This window comes from Lycium barbarum, chromosome 6, assembly GCF_019175385.1.
Source record: "Lycium barbarum isolate Lr01 chromosome 6, ASM1917538v2, whole genome shotgun sequence".
NCBI lineage: Eukaryota > Viridiplantae > Streptophyta > Magnoliopsida > Solanales > Solanaceae > Lycium > Lycium barbarum.
Window position 1 is genome coordinate 16,150,434 of NC_083342.1, and position 8,915 is coordinate 16,159,348.

An 8,915-nucleotide genomic window follows, 5' to 3' on the forward strand; every position below is an offset into this window, starting at 1 on the left:
TTTCCATTAGGGGTCATTTGGTACGCGGCCTAAATTATCCGGGGATTATAATCCTGGAACTAATTTATCCCATCTGGGAGATGGGATAAAATAATCTCAAGGTTAATGGAATAAGGTGGGATATTCCATCCTTAAGATTGTGCTTCATTTTATACTCTGTTAGGTAGAAGGTATAAATTTATACCTTCTATCAAATATGGTATAAAATTAATATCAAAATTAGTACTGGGATATTTCAGCTTATATCATGTACCAAACCACCCCTTAATATATTAACACATCTCTTTTAAGTTTACTTTTCTTGTTTCTTTCCGCTCGCATCAAATGACCTGAAATATTCCTATATTAACATGATTCACAAACGCGGTCTTATTTCCGCCACTACTTTTATCCACTTTTAGAATGAACATTTTCTTTGACTGACTTAACCGACAAGGAAAATCAAACTATACATTAATTCTTAAATTAGATATTCCAACTGTCATGTGTTTCAAAAACACGCAAAAGTCAGACACAAGCTTAGCTCAAACCTATATATATATATATATATATATATATATATATATATGTGTGTGTGTGTGAAGCAACCACAACCCAGGTGTATCTTTCAAATACCTTATACCTTCTACCATATACCTTCTCACAAATCTTTCAAAGTTTCAAAAACTTGTTATACAAAAACATCTTTGTATATTTATTAGTAATTATTTATTCCATCAAGATATATGACAACCATGATGAAAAGAAGCAGAGAAGAGGATATGCAAGTGGAAGCACAGGCCATGGCTAATTGTGCCTTACTGATTTTGTCTCGTTTAAACAACAACAACATTTCTTCATCATCAACAACAGATCATCATCATAACAATGATTAACAATGATTTTGAATGCAAGACTTGCAATAAACGGTTCCCATCTTTCCAAGCCCTCGGTGGCCACCGTGCAAGTCATAATAAACGGCCAAGATTACTCGGAGATTTTGTTATTGAAGCCAAAAAGAACAAGTTGCATAAATGTTCTATTTGTGGTATGGAGTTTTCTTTGGGTCAAGCATTAGGTGGCCACATGAGGCGTCATCGCGATGAAATTAATAAAACGTCGATGGCTGCAGCAGAAAAGATGATAATACCAGTGTTGAAGAAGTCAAATAGCAGTAAAAGAATTTTCTTCTCGGACTTCAACTTAACCCCTAATGATAATGTTGATTTCAAGTTATGGCCCACAGCACCGGTTCCATCTCCTGTTTTGCATATCTTTATTTAAGTTCATTGATCATTTGATATTCTTGTAGGATTAGGAGAGAAGCTGTAGTTGATTTGTTAATTCTTCTAGGGTTATTTATTCATTCATTTTTCTTGTATTTTTCTTAATTCATGTAGTTTATAATTTTATTGCAATAAATCTTAAGTTTAGTGAATAGTGACTACAATCAAACGTCTCTATAACATCACCTGTATATAACAACATCTTTCTATAACAGCCAAGTTTTTTCGGAACCAATTTTTTATGTTATATTTTACTCTCTATAACAGTATTTCACCTATAACTGCAATAACCAACTTTATAATAGTACACTCTTTGTAAAATTATCCCCATATAACAACTATCTTTTTTTTTTTTTGATAATATAATAATTAACCATCATTATAAAAATAGAGTATCATGATTACCAATTATAAGTGTAGAGATTTTGACCAAATATTTGATCATTTAATACACTATTACAACAACAAAAATATTATATGAATATATATTTTCATCATTAAACGATTTTCCTTCGTTATACAAAGTGTGATTAAGCTTAGAATTTAGCAATTAAAAGTGAAAATCAGATTTTATGCATCTTTTTTTTCCTATAACAGTGAAATATTATTTAAACGTCAATGCTGTTATAGGTGTATAACAACCATTATCTATAACAGCTGAAAAATTTCGGACTCAATGATGTTGTTATAGAGAGATTTGATTGTATAACCAAAATTATCCAAGGCTGACATCACATAGTCAACATTTAATTTGGCTAATTTGGCTTTGGATTTTTGATATCGGGTGACGGATTTTTCTGGCATGATAAGTTTCTAAGCAACGCGAAAAAAGTTCAAACTTTGATGATTATCCGCGGAATCAACCAAGAGAATTTAGAATGCAGACAGGTTACACAAAATCCCTTTATTGTTCTTCTTTCAAACAATATTTTCTTTACTTTATATACAAAAACGAAAATGTTAGAACCCCACTTTCTTTAAATAAACGGAAAAGGGCCAAATATATCATTGTACTATGAGAAAAGGGCCAAATATACCCCTCGTTATACTTTGGAGTCAAATATACTCCTGTCGTTATGCTTTGGGGTCAAATATACCCCTCATCCCTTAAAGTTGTCCAAGGTGGACATCCGATCCTATGTGGCTGCCACACATTTGATAAGGTGGATGCCCCGTAACATGCCACCTCAACACCCCAGACTCATTTTACCCCTCCCCTCTATTTGTTCTTCCACCACTAAAATTTCCTACCCTTCCCCTCTATTTGTTCTTCCACCACTAAAATTTCCTACCCCTCCCCTCTATTTGTTCTTCCACCACTAAAATTTCCTACCCCTCCCCCACCATTGCCACCATTACTCATCACAAAATCTAATGTTGCTCCGGGAATCCAATTGCCGCTGTTCCTATATGCATTGGATGAAGCACTACCTCTGTTAGTGCAAGCGATGATATTGCATCTTACCATGAAGAACTTGATGCCTATGTTGCTGCTATACTGGAATTTAATTCCCCGTTCGTTCCTCTTTACATTCCCCAAGATGAGGATTAGTGCCCTCTTTTCTCTGAAGATTTTTATATTGTCCATGGTCATACAGCTTTGTGGAGTTGAGAGTTCACGATGATTGATGCAACTCAAGTTTTACAATTTTCTCGGCCAATTTATATGTTCCAATTTTGTCTGTCATTGCATTTCAGTTTTCATTTATGCTCACCGCCATCATAAAGATTCTTTGCTTTTGAAAATTTGTTAAATTCATTTTCTATTGATTGTAACAATATGATGTTGTTTAGGTTGAATTTTCGAATAGAGATGGTCATGGTAGCGGTAATGGTGGTGGACAGGAAGAAAATTTTAGTTGTGGAAGAACAAATAGAGGGGAGGGGTAAAAAGAGTTAGGGGTATTGACATGCCATGTGACATCCACCTAATTAAATGTGTGGCAGCCACGTAGGATCGGATGTCCACCATGGACAACTTTAACGGATGAGGAGTATATTTGACCTCAAAGTATATTGACAGAGGTATATTTGGCCTCAAAGTATAACGAGGGGCATGTTTGACCCTTTTCGCATAGTACAGGGGTATATTTGGCCCTTCTCCCTTAAATAAAAGACTCAAATTATATAAAAATAAAAAATTATATAAAAATGACAATTAGTTCCATATTATTAAATATTGTGATAGGATAGATAGGTCGTCTCTAAATTCTTAACTAGAAGTCTCGGAGAAATAAAAAAGTTTATGGTATGGAGTACTATTTTCCCATTTAATGAACCTTAAATGATGCAAATTCGAATTAATCAATCCCACAAAATGATCATCGAATACCAGATAGAAAATTAAAAAAACGAATTAGTTGCATATATCGTACGTCCACCAAGCAAGACTCAACTCCATTGCAATTGATTATGTTATTTTCCTTCATGAATCATGACTCCTCCAAAACGATTTAGTGCAAGGAACCATGCAATTAAGTAGTGCTAGTATCAAGTCACTCCTTTCATCACCCTCACCAACCAAGAAACAACAACAGACTACTACTTCCTCCGGATAAAAAAGATGTCCACTTAGTCATTTGACACCCTTTAAGAAAAATATTAATTCATAGATAAAAATAGGTAATTTGACTATATTATTCCTAATTAAATAAGTATTGAAATTTGATCACATAATACTTAATAAAAATAAATATAAAAAAATAATTATTTTTTAAATTTAATAATTAAACACTCTTTTTGATATAAAAAGAGATTAAATGAACACTCTTTTTTATCCGAAGGAGTAACATAAATTAGTCCCAAAAGACGCATTCTTACTTTTCACTAACTACGTATGCACGTGTGTTGTTTGCAGCCTCTTATTTCGTCAACCCATATGAAAGCACTTGGAAGTGTTCTGGAAACCTCAACGAACCCGACGTTGATATATTGGCACATCATTTTAATGTACTTTTTCTTCTTTCTCTTTTCCGCTACTAATATTCATATCACATGATATATTGGTAAACGCGGTCTATTTCGGCTACCACTTTAATCCACTTTATAAGAATGAACATTTTCTTTGACTGACTTAACCAACAAGGAAAATCAAACTACATTAATTCTTAAATTAAATGTTCCAACTGTTTCAAAAACACGCAAAAGTCAGACACAAGCTTAGCTCAAACCTATAAATATGTGTGAAGCAACCACAACCCAAGTGTGTCATATTTCTTACTTCTACACCTTCTAACATATCTTTCAAAGTTTCAAAACTTGTTATACATAAACATCTTTGTATATTTATTAGCAATTCTCTAATATCCATCAAGATATGACAACTATGAAAAGAAGCAGAGTAGAGGATATGCAAGTGGAAGCAGAGGCTATGGCTAACTGTGCCTTAATGCTTTTGTCTCGTTTCAACAATAACACTTCTTCATCATCATCAACAAATCATCATCACGGTGATTTTGAATGCAAGACATGCAATAAACGGTTCCCATCTTTCCAAGCCCTCGGTGGTCACCGTGCAAGTCATAATAAACGGCCGAGATTACTTGGAGATTTTGTTATTGAAGCCAAAAAGAACAAGATGTATCAATGTTCTATTTGTGGAATGGAGTTTTATTTAGGTCAAGCTTTAGGTGGTCACATGAGGCGTCACCGTGATGAAATTAATAAAACGTCGACGATGATACCGGTGTTGAAGAAGTCAAATAGCTGCAAAAGAATTTTCTGCTCGGACTTGAACTTAACCCCTAATGATAATGTGGATTTCAAGTTATGGCACACAGCACCGGTTCCATCTCCTGTTTTGCATATCTTTATTTAAGTTCATTGATCATTTGATATTTGATCATTTGATATTCTATTACGAATAGGAGAAGATGTAGCTGATTTGTTAATTCTCTTAGGGAACCATTCATTCATTTTTCTTGTATATTTTCTTAATTAATGTAGCTTTTATAATTTTTTTATTGCAATAAATCGTAAGTTAGTGACTATAACCAAAATTATCCAAGGCTGACATGACATAATCACATTTGAATTTTTGCTAATTTAGCATGCTATTTAATTTGGATTTTCTATATATACCAATTCAAAATTGTTTAGAGGGGTCATAGGACCCCCTTAAAGTTAGAGTGTCTTCTTGAAAATAAGATACTAGTTCGCGGGGGGGGGGGGGGGGGGGGGGGGAATTATGTATTAGTCTCTAAATTTTTCAAGCAACGCGGGATTGGATCGAGTATAAATAAAATCATTTGTATATAAGCATACAATAACAAGCTTCCCAGTAATCCCAACTGGTCCCAACTAGTACAGTCTGTTATTTTGGGCATACAGTCTTACTGGTCCCGATTGTTTGTGATTCTTGCCAAAATCTTGAAGGTGATTGATAGCTACTGCAGAGGTTACAATCTAATCAGGCACAAAAAACATTACTAAAAGGGCATTAGCGGCATGGGATAGAATGTGTCTTCCTATTCAAGAATAGAAAGAAGAGACATACAAGCTCTAAAAAAAAACTCAACAAAAAAAAACCTCACAAATCTCTCAAGGATATTATACAACTCTTTTTGGTTGTGCTGTGATGATCTAATGTCTGATATTTTTGGTGTGTCAACAAATGATGGAAGGCTTCCCTATTTATAGGGATGAAATGAACCTATTGATGTCATTTGTGACTCAAGCAAGCACTTGACAATTTGCCAAATACAAGGAAGATGTTTTCTTCCTTAAAACAAGGAATATGTTTTCTTCCTCAAAACAGGGGAAATGTTTTCTTCCTTGTTTTCTTCCTTAAAATTAGGGAGATGTTTCCTTCCTCAAATTATGGGATGGACCCAACAAATCTCCCCCTCCAGTCCCATACACCTGAAGGAGGGTACACTGGCTTTTTAGTTTGAGTGTATGCCGACAAGTTCTTTGCACAATTCGAACTTGTCTCTCGATACCACCTTGGTCAGCATGTCTGATGGATTCTCCTTTGTGTTGATCTTCACTAGTCTCAACAGTTGTTGATCAATCGTCTCGCGTATCCAGTGATACCGAACATCAATATGTTTTGTACGAGAATGGTACATGGAGTTCTTGCTCAAGTCTAGAGCACTCTGACTGTCACAATGTATCTTGTACTCTTTCTGCTGGATCCCAAGTTCTTGGAGATAGTGCTTTAGCCACAACATTTCTTTACCAGCTTCAGCGGCAGCAATGTATTCTGCTTCTGTTGTAGATAAAGCGACACACTTCTGCAATCTTGATTGCCAAGAAACAGCTCCCCCTACAAAAGTGTAGATATATCCTGAAGTAGATTTTCTACTATCAATATCTCCGGCCATATCAGCATCTGTATAGCCTTCCAAGACTGGATCAGCTCCACCGTAGCAAAGACATAACTTTGTGGTACCCTTCAAGTATCTGAGAATCCATTTGACTGCCTCCCAATGCTCCTTCCCGGGGTTAGAGAGAAAACGACTCACTGTACTCACTGCATGAGCGATATCTGGCCGTGTGCATACCATGGCATACATCAGACTTCCAATTGCTGAAGAATAGGGCACCACTGACATCTCCCCGATCTCTTCCTTGGATGTGGAACATGTTCTTTTGCTCAACTTGAAGTGATTCGCAAGTGGAACACTAACTGGTTTGGTATTATTCATGTTGAATCTCTCAAGTACCCGATCAATGTACTTCTCTTGAGATAGACATAACTTGCGATTCTTCCTGTCTCGAGTGATCTGCATCCCAAGAATCTGTTGATCCGGTCCTAAGTCTTTCATATCAAAAGACTTAGAGAGTTCTTTCTTCAGTTGGTTTATCTTCATTTGATCTTTCCCAACGATCAACATGTCGTCTACATATAGTAGAAGAGCAATGAAGGTACCATCTGGAAGTCTCTTGATGTATACACACTCATCCGCAGTAGTCTTCTTGTAGCCTTGACTCTTCATACATGAGTCAAACTTCTTATTCCACTACCTTGGTGCCTGCTTCAGACCATACAAGCTTTTAGATAGCTTGCACACGAGATTATCACTTGAAACCTCAAAACCTTCCGGCTGCTGCATATAGATTTCTTCTTTCAAATCTCCGTGAAGAAATGCTGTCTTCACATCCATCTGTTCAAGCTCCAAGTTCATACTTGCTGCTAAGCCAAGTATAACTCGGATTGAGGTCATCTTGACAACTGGTGCAAAGATCTCATCAAAGTCAATTCCTTTCTTCTGCTGGAACCCTTTGACAACCAACCGAGATTTGTGTTTCACCACTTGTCCGCTTGCATCCTTCTTTAACTTGAACACCCATTTGTTTCTCAGTGCATTCTTCCCTTTAGGAAGTTCTACGATCTCATAAGTTTGATTTTTCTGCAGAGATTCTAACTCATCCTGCATTACTATCAGCCATTTTTCTTTATCCTTATGAGACATAACTTCTTGAAAACTCTCCGGTTCTCCATCTTCAGTAAGCAAAAGGTATTCAGATGATGAGTACCTTTTTGATGGTATATGGCCTCGTTCAGATCTACAAGCAGTTGGAACCATCTGAGAAGAACTACCATCATCTGTGCCGTGTGATGGTTCTGGTGAGGTAGGTTGTGGCTCCCCTTGCTCAGCACTCTCTTCTATCTCCTCATCTTCTTCTGCTTCTGAGTTTTCTTCTAGCACTTCGTCATTATTTCTCAAGAACAATTCTGGTGCTTCATTTGAAACTTGAGCACCCTCATTTGACTTCTGAGACATCGTGGATTTTTCAATGTCTTCTATTGTCAAATTTTCGTGAAACACAACGTCCCTGCTTCTGATCACTTTTTTCTCCTTAGGATCCCATAACCTGTATCCAAACTCTTCATTTCCGTAGCCAATGAAAATGCATGGGATAGTTCTCGCATCAAGCTTCTGTCTGAGCTCTTTGGATACATGTGCATATGATGAACACCCAAATACTCTAAGATGTGAGTATGTAGGATCCTTACCTGTCCATAGCCTCTCTGGAACTTCAAAGTTGAGTGGTACTGAAGGTGATCGGTTGATGAGATAACATGCGGTATTGACTGCTTCTCCCCAAAATGGCTTTAGAAGTTTAGCCATGTTCAGCATGCTCAGTACACGCTCCATGATAGTCCGATTCATTCTTTCAGCAATGCCATTGTGCTGAGGGGTGCGTGGTACTGACTTATCATGTCGAATGCCATATGCTCTGCAATATGCGTTGAACGTCTTGGAAGTATACTCGCCTCCATTATCAGATCGGAGACATTTCAGCTTTTTTCCTGTTTCACATTCCACCAAGACGTGAAATGACTTGAAGCACTCGAACACCTGGTCCTTCGTCTTCAGGAAATACACCCACACTTTCCGAGAAGCATCATCGATAAAAGTCAGAATATATCTGCTTCCACCGAGTGATTCAACCTCCATAGGACCGCAGACATCAGAGTGTACCAAACTTAACAACTCTGATCTTTTTGTTGAAGTGAAATTAAATGACACTCTATGTTGCTTACCGAATAGACAATGATTGCAAGGACACAGTGCAGCGTTCTTGTCAACATTTATAAGATTCTTCTTTATCAAGGTATTCAACCCTTTCTCGCTCATGTGGCCGAGTCTCTGGTGCCATAAATCCTGAGAAGCCTCCTCTGCAATGTTGAGGCTGTCTGTA

General features: G+C 36.7%; 1 pseudogene; it reads left to right on the plus strand.

The window, feature by feature from the left end:
• Nucleotides 1-564: 564 nt before the first annotated feature.
• LOC132643869 (zinc finger protein ZAT1-like) lies at nt 565-5,263 on the plus strand (annotated as a pseudogene).
• The last annotated feature ends 3,652 nt before the right edge of the window (nt 5,264-8,915 follow it).